Source organism: Dermochelys coriacea, chromosome 1, assembly GCF_009764565.3.
Source record: "Dermochelys coriacea isolate rDerCor1 chromosome 1, rDerCor1.pri.v4, whole genome shotgun sequence".
Classification (NCBI taxonomy): domain Eukaryota; kingdom Metazoa; phylum Chordata; order Testudines; family Dermochelyidae; genus Dermochelys; species Dermochelys coriacea.
In genome coordinates, this window is record NC_050068.2 from 313,925,818 (window position 1) to 313,947,340 (window position 21,523).

General features: G+C 41.0%; 1 protein-coding gene and 1 long non-coding RNA gene across 3 annotated transcripts in view; both read right to left on the reverse strand.

Annotated features, from left to right (window-relative positions):
• Positions 1 to 21,523, reverse strand: part of GRM8 (glutamate metabotropic receptor 8) — a 481,798-nt gene that overhangs the window by 448,064 nt on the left and 12,211 nt on the right. The gene's annotated exons all lie outside the window — the stretch shown is intronic.
• Positions 2,668 to 10,866, reverse strand: LOC122456504. The gene is made up of 3 exons (XR_006275425.1): positions 10,797 to 10,866; positions 10,087 to 10,223; positions 2,668 to 6,197 (listed from the first exon to the last, which is right to left on the reverse strand). It is a non-coding gene; the product is annotated as an uncharacterized LOC122456504 (long non-coding RNA).

A 21,523-nucleotide genomic window follows, 5' to 3' on the forward strand; every position in this document is an offset into this window, starting at 1 on the left:
CATCCGATGAAGTGAGCTGTAGCTCACAAAAGCTTATGCTCTAATAAATTTGTTAGTCTCTAAGGTGCCACAAGTACTCCTTTTCTTTTTATAAATCCATAGTTAGGCATCTAAATAAGTGCCTTGATCTCCAAAAGCGTTGAACTCCCAGAATCTCCCATGGGCAATCAGTTAGTTGGATTTTTTTTTATGTACAGGGTTCTCAGTGGTTCTGGTCACTACAGTACCTGAATACCTCTCATGCACTCATGAGTTTATCTTAACACACATGCACACACACAAGCTACAGAAGGAGAAATGAGGCACAGAGAGAGTAGGGCCCCAATCCTACAAGCTAGCCCATGCAGGCAGATTTTACATCCATGTGGAACTTCATCAGAGCCAAAGCCCAAAATTGATCTAGAAAGGGATGTTGCAAGTTCCAAGACCCTTTTTAAAGGAACAAAAAAAGAAACATGTTACAATATATCCACAATGGTTATTTATTTATTTACAGTTTGGGGGTGCAGTTACTGTTTGAGCATAAAATATTATGGTGAACTTTTTCAAAAATGAGTGATTTTGGACTCCCCACTTAAAAGGGCCTGATTCTCACATTGTTTAGCTCTTGTGACACCCAAAATCACTAGTCTTTTCTTTTTTAAAAAATATTGGCTTGTTTTTGAATGGGTGAAATGTGGAAAGTTGGTTTGCCAAACAAGATCTAGAGAGATCGCTTAGCTAAGCAGCAACTACATTGGGAGATGACAACCTACAACTCCTCGAAGTGTGTACACCCCAAGGATGAAGAAAAATCATTTAGGATGCAGCATACAAGGGAGTATAGTTAAAAATAATAAGCTGAACTAAAGAAAACGACCGTTTAGGTCACATAGCAAGAAAATTTCTCATTGCTATGATTCATCTTCTTCACAATCTGCACCCACTCTTTCTTTTCCAGTTCTGAGTATTTCTGACCAGAGACTATTAATATTGTATTATGCATTTTTCAGGTTAATTAGCCTTTTAGTTTCCTTTTCGAAAACCAGCCTCATTCATGTTCAAAAAATCAGTCTACCAAATCGTGACTTAGCTGTATCAGAGCCTTCTAGATGACTGCACACAGTACCTTTGGGAACCATATTGTATTAAGTGTACCAATGGCTTATGTATCACTGTGGTCCAGGAAATCTATGCCTCTCCAGTGGGAGAGAATCATCACATCTCTATCAGGAACTAAGAACGAGGGATGGGCAGGGAATTAAGGTGAAGCACTCACCTCCAGAGGGGTACCATCCCCTATGGATGCTTGATTATACAGGCCTGAGCTGGGTTTTCAGAGGCCAAAAGCCAAAGAAAGGACATTTTGGCATAAAAAGACTGCATTTGAACTGACTCAGGGCATTTTTTTCTGATTCAACAGACAGACAGGACTTTTTGTCTAAAGGAGGACCAACACTTGCAGAAGTGTTGTAAAGATCTTGGCCTACTAGGGTCCCATAAGACCGATGGGTGACTTCTGGTTAGCTTTTAGCATGCATATAAAAACAATAAAAGTTCCTTTTAGGAAGACTGGCTTGCTGGAGATATCACAATGCAAGGCAGGGAGCTGTGCAGCTTATAGAGGGAGATCCGTGTGTGTCTCTAAGAAAGGTGATAACCTAGAGCCAGAACTTTAAGTGGGTGCCTCAAGGGAGCACAAAAGGTGAATACAGGTTCAGTTATGCTGAAACTGTGACAGACGGTTATGATCTTATAGACAGATTCTGGCTGGTCATATGAAGGTACACAAATCTTCCTCCTCCTCCTCCTTACGTTCATACACATGGACAAATGATAGTAAACCTGGGAAATTCAGGTACTGTACTCAGATAATGCTGCTAGTGTCTCTAGCCTCCTCCACAGTAGGAATAGGGGGGTCATGGATGAAGTGACATATCCAGGTATATGCAGAATGATTTTTCTGCAACACACGCAGTTGGAGCCCTCAGGAGGAATTCTGGCTAATTGAAGTCTATAGAATTGAACCCACTTACACCAGCTCTCAACTCCTCCCAATATTCCTGCTTAAAACATCGGTGACAGATTTTTAATGTAAGGTGGTTTCTTGTGTCAGTTATTAGATTTTGCAATTAAAGTTCAATTATCATAGGACAGATCCCTTAAGATTTTTATAAATGGTGAAACAAGAAAAAAAACCAGAACAGTGAGGCTTTTATTTTTCTGAAGAAAGCATTCACGTTGTTCTTCAGCATGGATAGAGTAGAACGTTCATATCCTGAAAGCACACTGACAATTAGCAGCCAACATTGTAAAGGACCCCCTCACCTAGCAATGCAACATATACAGCAGCTTTAAAGTTGTGCACCTTCTCTTTTGAAAGCTATTTCCCAGTTTTCTCTCTCTGAGTAGTATATGATTAAGGGCCTGATCTTGCAACAGCTCTGAATGCAGAACTCCCATCTGATTCAACGAACACTCTGTGCACAAAAGACTTGTGTAATGAGACCTTATATAGAACAAAAAGAACTAAGATGCTGGAATTTTGTTATGAAGTTTGAAACCATGGTACACTCACCTGGTTTCAGATTTCTTTTAAAACCTCACACCAACTATTTTAATGTAAGAACTACATTTTATGCTGGTATAAATGGGCACAGAACCATTGATTCAATGGAAATTTCCATGGAGAGTTTGATTTTGAATGTTTATTATGGTCCTCCAGTCTTTTGAGCAAACCTGGGCCAACTTACATTTTCCACATGAAACTGAAAGAAAAGCTTAGCAATTTTAAGTTTCATTTTGAATTTCTGGTTGCATTTAAACCTCAAACTCTACATAAAATTCAAGAGATGCAAATTCCATCAACTGAAATTGAAGAAAAGATTTACACTGGCTCTTCTGAATTGCATCTGTTGCTTTTACACAGCTCTACTCAAGAGTTAGGTTGGACAATCATGTTCAGCAACCAAGCAAAACCTTTGTACAAAATGTGATTCCTAACTGGGGTTTTTTTCTTTGAGGTTTGTGGAAAATTTTGAAGCTGTTTTCTCCATTACTTTATATTGACACTGTCCTCAGTTCTGTCAGGCAAAAGTGTGAAAATAAGGCAAGAAAGGTTATTCTCAGGGTTCTTCCAGTCTAGTTTTGCAGATGCAAAAATTTCAGATTGTTCAGATAATGTTTAAGGATTGCCCTTTAGTAGCTTGACTAGAATGGGTCAACATCTCTTGAATTTTGAAATTTTGCCGAAATATGTTTAATTCAGAACTTTTCCAAACAATTTTTCCATTAATTTCCCCCCCCCCCATTTTTCAACAGCTATAGACATTCAACACTTAGACAAAGGGAGGGAATTTCTGAAACAAACTGTGAACACTAGTTTTTGCAGGGATGGAGGAGCTGGCTTTATTCTGATCCCACTAGATTTTTGCAGGCCTGATCCAAAGCCATCAAACCAAATCAACTGAAAGAGCCTCATTGAGCTCAGTGGGCTTTTAATCAGACCCTAAAACAGAATCCTCTTGTAATCTACCATATTGTTATCAACTACCCCTTCAATTCTACCAGTTCACCCAATACTTAGCTAGAATAATAGACATAGGGTTTTTCTCAAGGTGTGAATATAGAACCCACTTTTAAACAAGCTCTGAACTGTTCCTTAGTTGATGTACAATACTTTCCCAAATGTATAATTAATGGCCAAAGGAACTATATAGTAAATCTGACATTGAGCATATAGTAGTTCTGGATTAGTCTGTCCTTTTCCACAGCGTTAATGGTTATTCTTAGTAGAATGAACACCGACTGTTTCAGTAGAAATATATTTGTTATGTTGAATAGCTTGAGCTAGATTGTGCTCTCCCACTAAGATAAAGGAGTTACACTACAGTAAGTGGAAAAAAAAAAAGAACTGTACCTCATATTTGCTCATAATATTGCATTGATGCTTTTTAATTCTTGGTAACAATAGAAATAGCAGAAAAGTAAATATATGAAGCTATATTTTCTAGAATGTATCAGGAGTTAGTCTTAGGGCTTAAAACATTGCCCTGGGGCAGCTGCACCACTGTAGCACTTCAGTGAAGATGCTGCCTATGCCGACGGGAGGGATTCTCCCATCGGCATAGGTACTCCACCTTCCCAACAGATGTCAGCCTAGCAGGGTCTACACCAGTGGTTCTCAAAGCCAGTCCACCACTTGTTCAGGGAAAGCCCCTAGTGGTTTGTTTACCTGCCGCAATCACAGGTTCGGCCAATTGCAGCCCCCATTGGCCGCGGTTCGCCACTCCAGCCCAATAGGGGCTGCGGGAAGCGGCATGGGCTGAGGGATGTGCCGGCCGCCCTTCCCGCAGCCCCCATTGGCCTGGAGCAGTGACCCGCAATTGGCCAAATCTGCAGATGTGGCAGGTAAACAAACGGGCCCAGCCTGCCAGGGGCTTTCCTTGAACAAGCGGTAGTCCGGCTTTGAGAACCACTGGTCTACACTGGAGATTAAGTCGGTTTAACTGCATCGCTGAGGGAGGTGGATTTTTCACACCCCTGAGTGATGTTATATCAACCTAATTTCCTCATGTAGACCAGGCTCTAGTTACTGATACATTCCATTCTGACTACATTAGTCAGTCATTTGACTTCCAGGGGCTATGCCTTACATGGATTCATTCCCCAGATACAGAAAAGCAAACACTTTTAGTGAAAACAAATATTTTTTTAAAATGTTTCCTAAGGCACAAGAGTGAACTTGAATAATTGTCATGCAAGTCATTTTCAAATCCAATTTGACTGTCATTTTCCCCTCGAGCATTTAAGAAAAAAATAATCCACTTGGCTAGGTAGAATTAATGTAAATTCTGCTACACCTATCTTAATCTTCTTTTATCACATAGTATTTAATATCATGCTTTGTTGTAGTAATGACAGCCATTTGTTCTTCCAGTGACTTTAATATAGATTTCAGCACTGAGATTTAACAGTTTTAATTTTTCAGGGGCAGTAATCTGAATATTTTTTCCTGTCAGTTGAGCTCTTTCTTTGACTGTCATGCTTTTCTCTTGGGGATATACTATCTGTAATTACAGTTCATGGGGGATTTCAAAATTTGCTTATGGCAACTGATAATTTGCACTTTAAAACCTTATAATGGGTCAGATCATCCTTTCCCACAGGAAAACTCATGGCAGTGGACTATGGAGGAGGAATCTCAGTTAGGAGTCTCTTATCAAGAGCTTTCCGTCTATTTCAGGTACTTACATGGCACCCATCACCATAGTTATCAGAGTACCCAACATTCTTACATGTATTAATGCTCATTACACCACTGTCAGGTTGGGAAATATAACCTCTATTTTACAGGTGGGAAACTGAAGCAGAGAGAGGCTAGGTGACTGTGTGATGAAGAAAGGAATTGAACCTGCGTCTGAGTCCTAGACTAGCACCCTAACCATCCAGACCCATATCATCCTTCCTCTCCAGGTATCTATGCACACACCATCCTACCAAGGAGGAGGTGGTTTGCCCCACCCAGAGAAAAGGCTGCAGGGCCTGCCCCCAAAGCAAGTGGGTCCTTTAGGAGCCATGGGCTATCAGCAGGATGGCCCTGTGTTTCCTTGTTGGCACCCCCACTGTGCCTTGCCAATCACTCCTCCTTATCAGATAAAAAAGGTTTTTAACTATAAATTGATGAGGAAATAAAATAAGTAAAGCTTGAACTGTGAATTTCGGATGCTTATCACCAAAGTGTAAGTCCTTCATTATTGACAGTAAGTGTTATATGTATATTAATTGGCCTTTCCAATCAGTGATACTTGATTTCAGGACATTATGACATTCCAAATGGGCAGGTTTTTTGTGATTCTTCCCCTCCCAAGTTCTATGATTAACCATCTCCTCTGTACTCTAATGACAGTTCTAGTTACATTTTGACGTTTTCCAAAAGCAGCCCCAGGCATAACTTCCACCACAAAACACTGAAAAAAATCTTCCCATTATACACACATTCCGAACCAGATATTTTTTCCTCAGGTTACTAGTAAATTTGTCTCGAGTCTCCTGTGTATCTGTTTTTCGTATTGTTGTTCAGTTGGTGCTAGAGACAGCGTCCCTTCGCCACAGAATGATAAAGTTTTGTTTTTCAGAAATTTCTAGATATAGTTGGCCAAGTTGTTCCCTGTAAGTTGATCCACACCATTAACTTCAGTGAGGTTGCAGAGGTGTAACTGAAAAAATATAGCCTTTTTTTGCAACACTGAGAAAGACAGACATATTGTTAATGAGATCAATGTATACACTTAAATGTTCAAAGGGTACTATCATATTCTAGCCAGCAAAGAGGATTTACAGACTTGTTTCTTCTTGCTTTATAATAGATTTTACTTTCATTATAAACATTTCAGTTCTGCCTCAGCAGAGCACAAAGAGAATCAGTCCTTTAATCCTCCAGACAATATGTATTGCCTTCAGACTTTGGCAAGTAAATATTGCAGCTAGTAACTTAAGTCCTGGGCTTTGTTATGGAAAGACTCATTCAGAATCCAAGTTAGAAGTGGAACAGAAGAGACACTCACCTAGTCCACTTTCCTGCCAATTAAGGAATGTTCCCTACCTGGCATTTTTGTACTTTTGCCTAGTCTAATTTTAAAGATTCTAAGCAAATAGGTTCCCACCTCTTCTCTTGGGGGACTTTCACACAAGCTATTGCAAATGAAGGAAGTCCTAGACAATGCATAATAGGGAACATCCTGGCACATTTTCCCTGATATTCAGCCCAAAATTCTCCTTTCTTAACTTGTGTACAGTTTACTCCTAGTCACTGCATATGTTCTACACTGATTCTTCTTCCTTTTTAGGATTATACCCTTCAAATATTCATATGGACCAATGCAAACAGAGAGAGAGTGTGCATGAGCACACACACAATTAGATTGATGAGAGTTCAATTTTGCTCTGAAACACAGATGGAGATCCCCATGAAATAAATGAGATCAGAATATAGCCCATCTATAGCATCTTCTATCTAGCCAGGAGTACAAAAGCCATTTCTGAAGCGATACATCCTTTAAGTATATACTAGTCAAACTACTCTTACAGGACCAACAGCGGACCTTCAGAAATAAATCATCATCATCATCTGCTCCCAAGGGAGGCATTTGTATCCCTCTCAGCCTAAGATAAAGAGAGGATCATTCGATAGTAGCATGATGAAATAATGAAGGGACTACTTCTGTTCTTACTGCACTTGTTCATATGGAGTAGAACCTGACTATGCCAGTAGTCCCACTGAAAGCAGTAGAAGTTGAGTGCTATTTTTCATACTTATACAACTTGACTGTTATCCTGATTTTTCTCTCAAATCCAATTTTACATCAGTATAATTCCATTGGCTTCCTTGAGGCTACTCCTGATTGAAAAGAGACTCAGACTCCATATTTGTTTTGACTAACCAGAATTTAAGAAATTACTGTTCTATCCAGTCAAGGAGGAGCTGAGTTTTTTTGTGCTAGCTGCCTGCTACTGTAAGCAAGCCAGCTACTCCGTGAGGTGCCTCTCTTGTAGTGTAAGGCTGGATTGGCAGCTCAGCAGAGAAGTTCTGATACAGCAGCAGGCAGGGGAGAGAAGACTGATTGCCAGGTGGATAGGGGCAAGCTGCTTCTCCTGTGGAGTAGAGAGGAGTCATTTCCGCTCCTATTCCACCATTCTGGGTTAGGAAGTAGGAGATAGGGAAATAGCGCTTACTATACCTATCTTCCATTGTCTCATGCACTAACACTCACCCAAACTGTTTTGCTATATCTCAGAAGCCCCAACTAAAAGCAATTCTCTTCTAGTGAGTGTTAGAGTAAAATGAAGTTGCAGATGAGAAGTCAGATTTCTCCCTCCTCCCCGTTAGCAGTATCATTCTGACCCAACTCCCCATGGCAGGCCTAAGTGAAAATCTTTTACCCCTCTGTCCCATGAGGGTTCAATCTCCTCAACAAGCATTAGTATTTTCCATCACCCCCATGAGGTTGCCTTCCCTGTATACTCAGCTCCCAGCCCCTAACCACAGCACATATGTGGTTCCCCTCATTACCCAAATTCCAGTTCTTCCTTCTAAGATTCAGCACCTGGCTTCCTCCACAAGCTGAGATGAGGTAGAACAAGGTTGGGCAAACTTTTTGGCCTGAGGGCCACATCTGGGTATGGAAATTGTATGGCAGGCCATACATGCTCATGAAATTGGGGGTTGGGCTGTGGGACGGGGTAAGGGGTTGGTGTGGGGGGGGGGGATGGCTCCAACTAGGGGCACAAGCTCTGGGGTGGGGCTGGGAATGAGGGTGCTCTAGGCTGGGACCAAGGGGTTCAGAAGGTGGGAGGGGGATCAGGGCTGAGGCGCAGGAGAAGGTCAGGGGTGCAGGCTCTGCGCAGCACTTACCTCAAGTAGCTCCCAGAAGCAGTGGCCTGTCTCCCCTCTGGTTCCTATGCGGAGGCGTGGCACCAGCCAGGCAGCTCCATGCACTGCCCCATCTGCAGGTGCTGCCCCTGCAGCTCCCATTAGCCACAGTTCCCAGCTAGGGTGACCAGACAGCAAGTGTGAAAAATCAGGACGGGGGTGGAGGGGTAATAGAAGCCTATATAAGAAAGAGACCCAAAAATCGGGACTGTCCATATAAAAACAGGAAATCTGGTCACTTTTCCCAGCCAATGGGAGCTGCAGAGCCAGCGCTTGGGGCGGAGGGAGCATGCAAAGCCCCCTGGCTGCCCCTATACGTAGGAGCCAGAGAGGGGACATGCAGCTGCTTCCAGGAGCTACATGGAGCAGGTCCAGCCCTGACCCTGTTCCCCAGTGGGATCTCGAGAGCCGGATTAAAAGGTCTGAAGAGCCAGATGCAGCTCTCAGGCCATAGTTTGCCCACTCCTGAGGTAGAGCCTCACCCATTTATCAGAGCAGGGCCAGGGAACATTTGCCTGAATGTGATTGGAGAACGTTGACTGGAATATTCTCTTGTGAAGGTGCTAGGAATGGTGGTGATAAAAGTAAGATTTTTTTTAAAAAAAAATAAGATGATGGAAGAGGGACCAACAAGAAACTTCTGGGGAGGAAATGAAGGCTGTATTAAGAAACAGGCACCTGCCTCCCATATCAATAATAACCTTCCAGTAAATATATCCAAGACCTTCTTTGCCTTTTATGGTATAGAATCTCAGGCTATGTTCAAGCCCTCCATGCGTGAAGTAGTTCTCTGTGGGGAGGGGAGCAAGTAGAAGAAACATCCATCCATTCTCCTCTCAAGCAGTATAAAGCTTTTCTGATCAGGGTCTATATGCAGATCATAGCCTAGAGAAATATTTTGATGTTCATTGTTCAATTAACCCAAGTAGAAATTGTGCCTTTCAGTAAGACTCTTGTATGGCTGACTATTGTTCACTGATAAATGCTACCAGAAAGAGAAACATTTAGCTAGTTAGAAGCCAGTTTATTCCTAAAAGCACAGTGTGCTTCAGGGAAAAAAAAAAAAAAAAAAAAAAAAAAAAACCATCCTCAGTTATTTTACTAGTTGGCTGTTGCACACAGTAGTTCTTGTTCTCCAATGAGTATCAGAACACAGGAGGTCAGTAATAATATTGCACAACTGTCACTCTACTACAGAAGACATCCTTCAGAAAAATAAGGCTTCATCTATATCATTTGGGCTAATAAAAATAAAATCATTGCACTAGAACACTGTCACAGGATCAAGGTCTCCTTTAAAAATAAGTGCCTTGACTTCACCTCACATTTATGTAGCAGCAGGAGACCTCTATACTGAGAAAATTTTCAATAGAATACACAGTCTCTTAAAAAGCTTCCACCATGGGATGCATGTTCCAGTTCAGAAGCTTCCCCTTAGTGGACCATGTACCTTAGCCTTTGGGCCTTGTTTTTAGCATTCTAAAACCTAGCATTTATTTGCACTGTTACAGAAAATATAACTGACAGGGGAAATAATTCAGTGAATTGTGCTGTATCTATGTATTTTTATTATTATGGACAGGATTTTGGATATTATGGATATCAGGATATTATGGACAGGATCTCACAGGGAAAAAAATCAGCTTTGAAAGAGTACATAATGGGGTGGCACCCACCTCTCACAAGCACTCCCTGGTCGACTGCGTGCATGCCTGCAGTTCTCAATTTGTCAGCTCACCATGCCCCTCGTCAGCCACTGCACTTGTCAGGTGGGTCTTCAGTGACTCAGTCCTCTGGCCAAGGCACCCACAGTCTATGTGCAAACAAACCCCTCCTGGACTACATTCTCCAAAGTGTCCTGCAGCCCTCCCTGGGCTCAGTCCTTTAACAGTCCAACCGGGTCCACCATGGTACCCCTCTGTTGGCAATGTCTCTTTAGCTCTCCCCAGGCTCCGATCCTCAATCTCAGTATCCTAGCTCACAGCTTATGTGCATCCTGCTCCAGGGTGGAGCAGCATCCCCCAGGGCTTCCTTCCAGAGGCTTTTCACCTGCCTTTTAGTCCTCTGATCCCAGATGTGCAAGTGTCAGTTCATCCCCCTGGAAGGGGACTAATAGGTCCACATGCAGTCATTTCCCTGGACCTGTCTAAACTCCTTTCTCTCAGGCACAGCCACTTCCCCAATGGCTGTTGGGGGTGAGGGGATGCAGACCCACCCACTACTCCAGGACCCAGCCTAGGGACCCTTTAAGTAGCAGCCATGGGACATGTCCCTTTAACTAACTGCTTTTCCTTAGGCCCTTCCCCATAGCCCAGATTAACAGAGTCCTGGCAGCCAGCCAGAAGCTATTCCCTTGCTTCCCCAGTCCATGCCAGCAACTACCTACCTTAACCCATGCAGCCTGCCAGAAGCACCTCTTGCTCCCCTAGGCCCTGCTAGCAGACTGAACTCATGCTACCCCTGCAGCTCCTTTTATATGAGCCTGCTAGGCCCTCATTGGCTGCTTCCTGAAGTCTCTATGATTGGCTGCTTCCCCTGCAGCGACTCTAGCCTGCTTGGATGACCTCTCCACTGCTTCTTTCTTGGGATGGATGTGGCAGGACTCTTAGCCTTCCAGCAGGGGGCCTTTGGGCCTAGTCCACCCTGTCACAGGATAAAAGAGCACTTTCCACCTATGCAGAGCCCTTCATCTGAGAAAAGAAAAACAAAACAAACCACATTGTCCCATTTGCTCAGGGGGAGTCGGAAGGAAATTAGACCATTGGCCTTTCCTTTTTGTAAGATGTTCAGATACACAGGTTATGGAATGATACAAAAACCTAACCAATTTAGATTTATTTACAACAACAACAAAACCATTTTATAAAAAATAATTGAGCCTCACATGACCTTTCTATGGTATTAACTATTATAAAGATTAGGAAAGTGAGCCACAAAGAGACTGAGCACTTTGCACACAGTCACATAGCGAATCAGTGGCACACCTGGAATATAATCCAAAATTCCTGACTGCTAGGCCTTTCTTGTAGCCCCTAGTCATTACTACTTTAGGAGCACATTTAAATTACTAATATACTGTAAAACACAATGTATCAAGTTGATTTTGCACTCCCTTGCCTTGAGCATCTTAGCACAAATTAAAATTGATGCTAATCACTCTGAACAGTTTTCATGGAATCTGGAAATCCATTATTTCCTCTGGTTGCAGTTAAAATATTTCCAAACTATTTCATTATTGATAGTTGTAAAGTATTTGCTGTACACTTCAGTTATCTGTACTGTTGCCCTGGCATTTGCTTTCTCACCCATGACACTTAAACTTGTCACTGACAGCATACTCATAGTTGAATCTTAGGGTTTTCTAAGGTGATCCAGGTATCTATTACCATAGAAACATAAAGAGATATAAAAGCTGTTTTATGTAATGGCAGCAGAGCTGTCAAAAATAAGGGGGGGAGGAAATCAAATGGTTTTCAATGGCATGATCTAACCAATAATAGGCAAGATGTTCAGGCACTAAATAGATATGGGCTCGTAATAAGGTAGAGAAAATACTGTAAAAATAAATGAGATATGGTTGGCTATGGTTTTTTTTTTATAATTAAATATTTTCAGAAATTGAAAATATCTAGAAAACAACTGAAAATAAATCTGTTCATCTTAAAAAGTTGATTTTAAAATCTTTTTTTTTAAATGGGGGGAATAAAGATCATTTTTCTCACATCTCAGATAAGATTTTTTTCCAGCTTGGTTTTAACTACAGAGGGGGGGAAAATAATCTCATCCTAATTAATTTTAAGTAGCTAATTATTTCAACTATCCTGCTGCAGAAAATATTAATGACAAATACAGGATGATATAGTAAACTGAACACTGGTATGGTTTAATCACCACAAGCTGATGAGTATGCCAATGTCTTGGGTAGATTTCTAGAGCTTGCTCTTACTCCCAACAAAGTTAATGGCCAAACTCTTATTGACAAGAGAAGTTGGGCTTTTATAAGTTTCAGAAACCATGGCCTTAATATTGTAGTCAGGTTTGGGTGGGTCTGACACCTACATGGAGTCTCTGAAGTCAATGAGACTTCACAAGGACACAAATAACCCCCCTGTGGATTCAGGATCAGGGCCCACACAATTCAAATTGCCACCAAAGTGCATATATTTTCTTCACACCAACTTCTGATCATGGAGAACATACACACAGGACATGCAGATATACTGATTGGGGGCCCTATTGGGCAGGGCTCTATACAGGTGCAGTCCCTATGTTCCATTTAGTTCAGGAACTGCTCCTTCCAACACATGTTGGGATGTCTGCCTGGGCAATCAGGTAGGGATTGAGACACTGTCCTGATTATTCACAAAAAGAAAAAGGAGTACTTGTGGCATCTTAGAGACTAACAAATTTATTTGAGCATAAGCTTTCAAAAGCTTATGCTCAAATAAATGTATTAGTCTCTAAGGTGCCACAAGTACTCCTTTTCTTTTTGCGAATACAGACTAACACAGCTGCTACTCTGAAACATGTCCTGATTATTGTTCCCACTGCAGCTATATGCCCAGTGCAGGCAAGTGGCAAAAAGTCACAAATGAGTCATTTTAATACACACACACTCACATATCATGCATGTCTTAATCAATGTCACAGTAGGAGCAGCACAAGGCTGACAGCTGAGGGTATTCATGCAAAACAACACAAGGCAAAGAAATTGCCAGAACATGCTTGGAGAACTGCAATTTCAAGCTTTGTGATTATTTGCAAAAAAATATCCCCTGAATTTCTGGACAATCATATGTAAAACTAAAACAGACGCTCCTGAAAATTACCTGCATTTTATCGATATGTATGCATATAATCCACATAAGGTAAACATGTATTTGTCAAGGTTCCTTCCCCGCTCTGAACTCTAGGGTATAGATGTGGGGACCTGCATGAAAACCCCCTAAGCTTATTTTTACCAGTTTAGGTTAAAACTTCCCCAAGGTACAAACTATTTTACCTTTTGCCCTTGGACTTTATTGCTGCCACCACCAAGCGTCTAACAGGGAAAGAGCCCACTTGGAAATATATTTCCCCCCAAAATCCTCCCCAAACCCTACACCCCCCTTCCTGGGGAGGGCTTGATAAAAATCCTCACCAATTTGCATAGGTGAACACAGACCCAAACCCTTGGATCTTAAGAACAATGAAAAAGCAATCAGGTTCTTAAAAGAAGAATTTTAATTGAAGAAAAAGTAAAAGAATCACCTCTGTAAAATCAGGATGGTAAACATCTTACAGGGTAATCAGATTCAAAACATAGAGAATCCCTCTAGGCAAAACCTTAAGTTACAAAAAGACACAAAAACAGGAATATACATTCCATTCAGCATGGCTTATTTTATCAGCCATTTAAACAAAACAGAATCTAACACATAACTAGCTAGCTTACTTACTAAGTTCTAAGACTCCATTCCTTTTCTGTTCCCAGCAAAAGCATCACACAGAGAGAACCTTTGTTTTTTCCCCCCACTCCAGCTTTGAAAGTATCTTGTCTCCTCATTGGTCATTTTGGTCAGGTGCCAGCGAGGTTATCCTAGCTTCTTAACCCTTTACAGGTGAAAGGGTTTTCCTCTGGCCAGTAGGGATTTAAAGGTGTTTACCCTTCCCTTTATATTTATGACAGTATTAAGTAAATATTATGGGCCAAATTCCTCTCATACAAGAGGCAGCTGAAGTCAGTAGGGTTGCACTAGTGTAATAAGGAGAATTTGGACATACATGGTAAATAAGGCTTCCATTGTTTAAACAAAACTATTTTAAAGGTATATTTTGGCAAAAAAATAGAAAGCCCAACATCCCAGTTCTCCAAGCATATTGTCCACCCGTCTTGATTCACATGCAAACCATTGTCTCTGGGCTGCTCCCACACTGACATTCACTAGGACATGTGTGAAAGTGACAGATGGAATGGTGCTGAGGTGATTAGGGATAGCTTGAGATTTTTAGATGGGAGGAAATCAGTGTAGGCAAATGTCTTTATTTTCCGGCAGACTTTAACCATTTAACATAGATTCAGACATTTTAAGGAATACTAGTCTTAAATGCATGGAAACACAAGGAGGTGAGCTGAGCTGAAAGATTAAACCTATTGTTTCCTCTGCGCCCAGTCCTGAGAAAGTGAGCGTAGCTTGAGGAATAAGAGCTGTCCTCATGTGACACTTCTGGAGTCAGAGGCCATGACTCAGCCCAGCCTGATTGCCATATATGGCAGCCAAGCTCTTAGAGATGCAAAGTCAGAGAAGTTTCAGAGTAGCAGCCGTGTTAGTCTGTATTCGCAAAAAGAAAAGGAGTACTTGTGGCACCTTAGAGACTAACAAATTTATTTGTACATAAGCTTTCGTGAGCTACAGCTCACTTCATCGGATGCATTACATTCATCGGATGAAGTGAGCTGTAGCTCACGAAAGCTTATGCTCAAATAAATTTGTTAGCCTCTAAGGTGCCACAAGTACTCCTTTTCTTTTTGTGAAAGTCAGAGAAGGCACAGTGTGAGCTGTTTCTTCTAGATGTTCCAACAAAAGCCGAGTTCCCCACCCTCCCGGCCAACTGGCAGTCAGCCCAGGAGAGAGACAGACACTAAATAGTCTTTACAGACTGCACAGAAGTCTCTATGGCGGACAGCTGAGAAATGGAGATTTTGGCTTGGAAGAAACAATGCACTCAAAGATCTCTCCTCCCATTAACCAGGGGAACGAGTGACCTTTGACCCACCAGAACAATGGAGGGGCCCTGGTCTCATCCCATCTCCCCAGTTTCTCTAGCCACTACTCATGGGAGCTGCAAAAAAAGTTATTCTAGAGCTGCAGGAGTTCTGGTGGCAGGCTCAGATGGGGAACACCTGCACTGGAATCCATAGGAGTAGGTAACTGTGCAGCTCATTTACTCTATTGTCTGCCACAACCGGTTGTCTCCTTTCCCCATTGTGTTCACAAAGAGAACATCCCCAGGATCAGTTTATGCAGCCATATGGAGCTATCAAACTCCTTATTACCATGGAAACCAGGCCCAGAATTTGGCCTTCTGTGTGTAAGTAATAGTTGCAAACAGGCAGGCTGACGCGCTTCAAGATTCACAATGTTATATAAGTTCCCTATGGCTTGCCCAGAGATGGAGTGATAGAGTACCTCTCAGCAGCGAGGAGTCTCGGGGAGAGGGGTAGGCTATTGAAATCCTCTGTCCTCATGACAGCCAGAAGAGTCTGGAGGTGGGAGAAGGAACAGAAAGCTCTTTCTGCTTTACAGCAGCAAGAATGAGATGGAGCTTCAAGTGTTTCCAATACTGACCAGCCAGAGGTTGCTATGGGAGCTGGAGCCACCATGCAGGATGCTGGACAGCAGCCACAGAGAAAGTCCAATACCCTTACTCAGCAGCTGTGGATGGTAGGAGCTCACCTTTTGCATCTCCCTACCTTTGTCTGGTAAAGTTTTTAAACTCTGTGCAAATTTGTTTTCTTTCAATATAAAAATTGAGTTGACACCTAGATACCCCACATTAGAAATTCTCAACACAGATGCAGAACCCACACTTTCTCTGTTGGAAGAATAGGGGGTGCTATGCTATAAGATACAAGTACCTGCCTTATACCTGTAGCCAGTAATAAGATCTACCCTTACCACCAGAAACCCTAAACCTTGGAATAAAAAATAACTGCACACTGTGCCCTAGCCTTCACCCAGGAGCTATGACTTCATATTTTTGTAATCCACCCTTCTTTTTCGCACCAAAAAAAAAATCCTCTCTAATGTTCATTATCCCTCTTCGTTATGTCATGTCCAGAATTAGATTGCAAGCTTTTGGGGGCAAGAACCATGGGTGAGATCTTCACCACTGCTCCAGACATTTTATGTCGAGTAAAAGAGCCAGAGTAGCCTACAATCCAGAGGGTGCATAGGTGACTTAAATCCATTTTAGGCCACCTCCCCCTCGGCTGTGAGTTCTCAAAGGTGCAGTTTAGAATCTCACCCCATGTCTTATTTGTACTGTGAAATCCCTAGCCACTTTCAGGAACTGAAAAAGATTAAATAGACAACAATTAACCCTGGGCTAAGAAGGATGTTAATATATTGGAGGGAGTTCAGAGAAGAGCTAAGAGAATGATTAAAGGATTGGAAAACATGTCTTAGATTGTGCTTCTTGGGTCTATCACTATATTTACATAACAAAGAGACAGTTAAGGGGTGACTTGATCACATTCTGTAAGTACCTACATGGAGGAAAAAATATTTGATAATGAGTTTTAATCTAGCAAATGAAGGCACGATAAGATCCAAAGGTTATGTTAATAAATATTAACCTTTATTATTTGTATATGTTAAGCTCCCAGAATTCTTGTATATGTTAATCAAATCCTTTTTATGTTGTGTATCTATATATTTAGTCCCCTGAACTTATGACGCTGAAAAGTGCTGTCCTTTAACTGAACTTAGAACATGAAAATGCTCAGGAATACATGTAGTTAAGTACTGGGTTGTACCTAAATATCTCCTGCATCTCTAAGTCTGTCAGAGTCCACACACCAGGGAAAGAGCACCTCTAAACTAATGAAGGGATCTACAAAATTATATTACAGTAAACTAGACTGGTAATTAATAAGAAGGTGCTTATAACCCAATTATCCTTTGTAATTGATAAGGGCTATTTGTTACCACAGATGTTTTCTGTGATTTATGAAGTAATGACCCGTTGAAAGATGGTAGGAGGTCTTAACACAACAGGTATTTTGAATAGTAATGGAACTGGAAATCCTTTAGCCTATCAATCACATAAGCTAAGATATCACAAAAGAAATTCCATTAATAATTAGGTCAGCTGAGATATTGAAAACAGTACCTATTATGGGAAAGTAATTTTTTTCTCCAGCAGGAATTTCTTTGTCTCCCACCCTATAAAAGGAAAGAGGTTTGGAGAGTGAGATTGGAAATGAACACTGACAGAATTCCTACAGTTACAGAGGGAAGGAACAGAATGCCATCTTTTCACCATTCACAGAAGGTGGTGAAATATGTTTTCTTTCTGTGTCCTGCATAGTGCTCTATTAATCTTCGATAAATAATTCCATCTAAGCCTGTTATTTTTGATGTCTCACATTGTTATTAAAGTCAAGTATGTAACAGCTGGAAGTTGAAGCTTGATAAATTTGGGCTGGAAATAAAGGCACACATTTTTAACAGTGAGGGTAGTGAACCATTGGAACAATATGCCAGGGTCCTGATGGATTCTCCATCATTGGCAATTTTTTAAATCTAGATTGGATATTTTTCTTTAAAAAGTTAAGCTCTCGTTCAAACAGGAGTTATTTTGGGGAAGTTCTGTGGTCTGTGATATATAGGAGGTCAGACTCAATCAGTGATCCTTTCTGGCCTTGGAATCTATGAGTATGTCTACACTTTAAGCTGGGGGTGTGATTCACAGCTTGAGATGACATATTCCTGGTAGCTCTCAGAAAACTGGCACAAGAATGGCTCCTTGGTCTGGACATCACACCCCCAGCTTGAAGTATAGATGTACGTATCTAAACATCATCTTTCACATCCTCTTCCTTCCCTTCCCACAAAGATAAAGACAAGACAAAGTTTGCACCAAGCACCTCGAGTAGTATAGAGTGTAACAACAAGCAGCCTCATTGCAACAGCTGGGATCTAACACCTCGTCCCTTGGACAAACAGCTGACAGAAAAGAAAAAGAAAAAAAAAGCCACTCCATATGATATTGGTGGAGATATACAAACATAAAAACTCAGAACTGTAACTTGGCTAATTTTTCAGGAAACTGGCCGAGGATCAGGGCCTCTCTCTTTGGTCCCCAATCTGCTTGCTTCTTGCAAAGAAACTGAGACAGAAGGATCCTATGAATATCAATCAGTTTATGTTGCCAACCAGCTTATCAGCTAGGCTTATCGACCCGTGTGTTTTATGTTGTTGAATCAATTTTTTTTTAATTGAGCAACAGCAGCATAAAAAACCCCAACTACTGTTCAGAATCTTTTTGTAACCACTTTATATGTATATTCATACTTGGACTATTTAATATATGACCCATAATTTCATCACAGATTTCCACTTGATAAGTTGCACATGCAGATCTAGCAAAGTATGCAATTCTTGCACTTAGTAGTTCCAGAGTGCACATTAAGGTAATATTGGACTTCAGACTACAGGTTCAAGCTGTTAAATAGAACTGTTATGGTTGGAATATGGGTGAATAACGTATCTTGAAAATAGTGTGGAACACAGATTTGTATGGTGGTGATTCACTGACTTTAATAAAGCTACATAGATTTCATCAGCTGAGCATCTGGCTATCAGTGATCATGTAGTGATCAAATGTAGTGATATTTATTGAGCACTAATTTCTTATCTAGAACACAAACTTCTTGGGGCAAGGACTATGGGCCTTATCCTCAGCTCTGGAGCTATGTTGATTTTCACCAACTGAGAATCTAGCCCCAAGTCTTCCTGTAAAGTATCACCAACCCCTATGGTGTAATATTAATGTTAAATATTAATAATTATTATTTTTCTATTCCGCTTGCATAAAATCAGTGGGAATATTTCCTAAAGTGGTACTGAAATACAGTCTGATCCTGACACCTTTAATCAAGCAAGTTGTCCTACTCATGTCAATGGACCTACTCATGTAAGGGTTGCAGAATCAGACCTTTTGAGTCCAGTCCAACATGCAAACATTAAAAATCATCCTATGTAATTTGTACATTAAGGGCACTTGTGCAGGGTCTATAATTAAACGTAAGAGAGATGTCTCCTTCTTTCAGCAGCAACTGTGTTACATCAATTAAATAGGTAAATAGGAGCTTTCCCCAGAGGGGTGCCATGTGATGCTATATTGATTAAGACTGCAGAGGAATGTTATTTGCAATCTTATTGCATAATGGAAATCAGGAGTTAGCTGTCATGGCTTCAGAAGACAAATTAGTGGAATCTGAGACAATTCATAGGCTTCTTTCCTTCTTGCTGTTCTCAATTCACAGCTAATGCATGTCTTACAAGGCTTAGTTTCTTAAATCAGTCTACTACACTGTCTTCAATAGTAACAAAAAGTGGAAGTGATAATCTAGGTAACTCTGCATTAAGAAAGGCATTAAAGTGACCATTACTTCAGAGCTATGCATTATTTAATAGGTTAACAACTTCAAAAAGGGCATCAATTAAAAAGACCTCCATTCAGCAGCCAGTGTGATTATTACCAGTAAAGACAGGAATTCAACCAGGCATAACTCAAAAGACTAAAAGACTGCTATCAATATACAACATTTTAAAATCTCATTTGTTTTTTGTATACCTTGACTTTCAGAGCTAGCTAATAATTTGACCGGTGTAAGTCTCATGCTCTCAAATTTTCATAGTGACCGTGGCCTGCGATCAACCCGTTGCCTACAACACAGACTTAACAGGTCTCCAGTGCACAGGCTGCTTCTTAGCTGAAGTGTAAAGCCAGAAGAAAGGATAGAAAGAAATCCCCCTTAAAATGATTGAAAACATACTTCTACTCTGGCTTCAGATTGCCTCAAAAAGACAATCAAGTTCTACTAGGGTGACCAGATGTCCCAATATTATAGGGACTGTCCTGATATTCGGGGCTTTGTCTTATATAGGTGCCTATTATCCCCCCCCACACACACACACACCTTGTCCTGATTTTTCACACTTGCTAGCTGGTCATCCTAAGTTCTACTCAAATTTCTTCCTTCCTGAATGCATCCGATGAAGTGAGCTGTAGCTCATGAAAGCTTATGCTCAGATAAATGTGTTAGTCTCTAAGGTGCCACAAGTACTCCTTTTCTTTTTTCCTTCCTTATGATTTTTTCAACAGTCAAACATGCACCAAAATTAATAAATAACAAGGAAGATAATCATTTTCAAAACTGTTATAATAAGCAAATTGTTATAGCCATGTTGGTCCCAAGATATTAGAGGGACAAGGTGGGTGAGGTAATATCTTTTATTGGACCAACTTCTGTTGGTGAGAGAGACATGCTTTCAAGCTGCATGAAACTCTTCTTTGGGTCTGGGAAAGGTACTCAAAGTGGAGAGCCCCAGAGCCCCAGGCTGCAGCCTGAGCCCGAATGTCTACACTGCAATTTTATAGCCCTAAAGCCTGTGATACTCTGGGTATGTCTACTTTGCAATAAAAGACCTGCACCACAGCCACACTGGCCCAGGTCAGCTAGCTGCAGGGCGATATATAACTGCGCCGTAAACATTTGAGCTCAATAGTCTCGATAACATGCAAGTGCCTGTTCCTGCACCACTGAACTCAGTGGGTTTACCATGGGTTTCAATGGGCACCAAGTCCTAAGGAAATGAGATCAGACATTTTAATGGAAGGAATCAGCATGACTATTAACAGGCAATGGGACAGTAACAGTTTCAGACATATGCTACAGCCATTGTGTGTAGTGGAAGCATTTAGCGTTCAATTTACCATTATCTATTTACCATCAAGCAGACTTTAAAATTAAATGTTAGTTGCCCAATCAGTTCCAACTGAGTTTATTGATTAGAATTCATTCATCCGTCCATCCAAATTGACAAGTGTAGATGTGGCAGGCTCACCTTTCAATGTTTATACTGTAGAACATAATAAAGCACAATGAAGACAAAGAATAGTATGTCAACACAACTCTTGGACTGAAGTGATCCACCAACACTGGTAACTAGTCTGAATGGTAAAGATATCACCTTGTGAAATTTACTGGGAAGATTAAGATTTCAAGAGAAGAGACGATGCTTCGCTACACTTCATTTGACTAGACATGCAAATCAAATCACTAGTTAATTTCTCTAAATGGGAAAATATGCTTGTAATAATCTGGTCCTCCTACAAATGGATTTATATTTAAACCTTTCATTTGTTTGTCTTGGAAATATGCAAAGTGTGTCAATTCTAGTACTGAAGAACATAGAATTAAATACAGAAAAAAGATTAGCAATGACAAAATATAAAGAATTAAAATGTATGGCCAACATGCCATTCTCTCCTCATTCCAACAGACTATTTTTCAGTCATAATCAGTTTATTGACAAAGTACTACTTGTAATGATTTGGGGG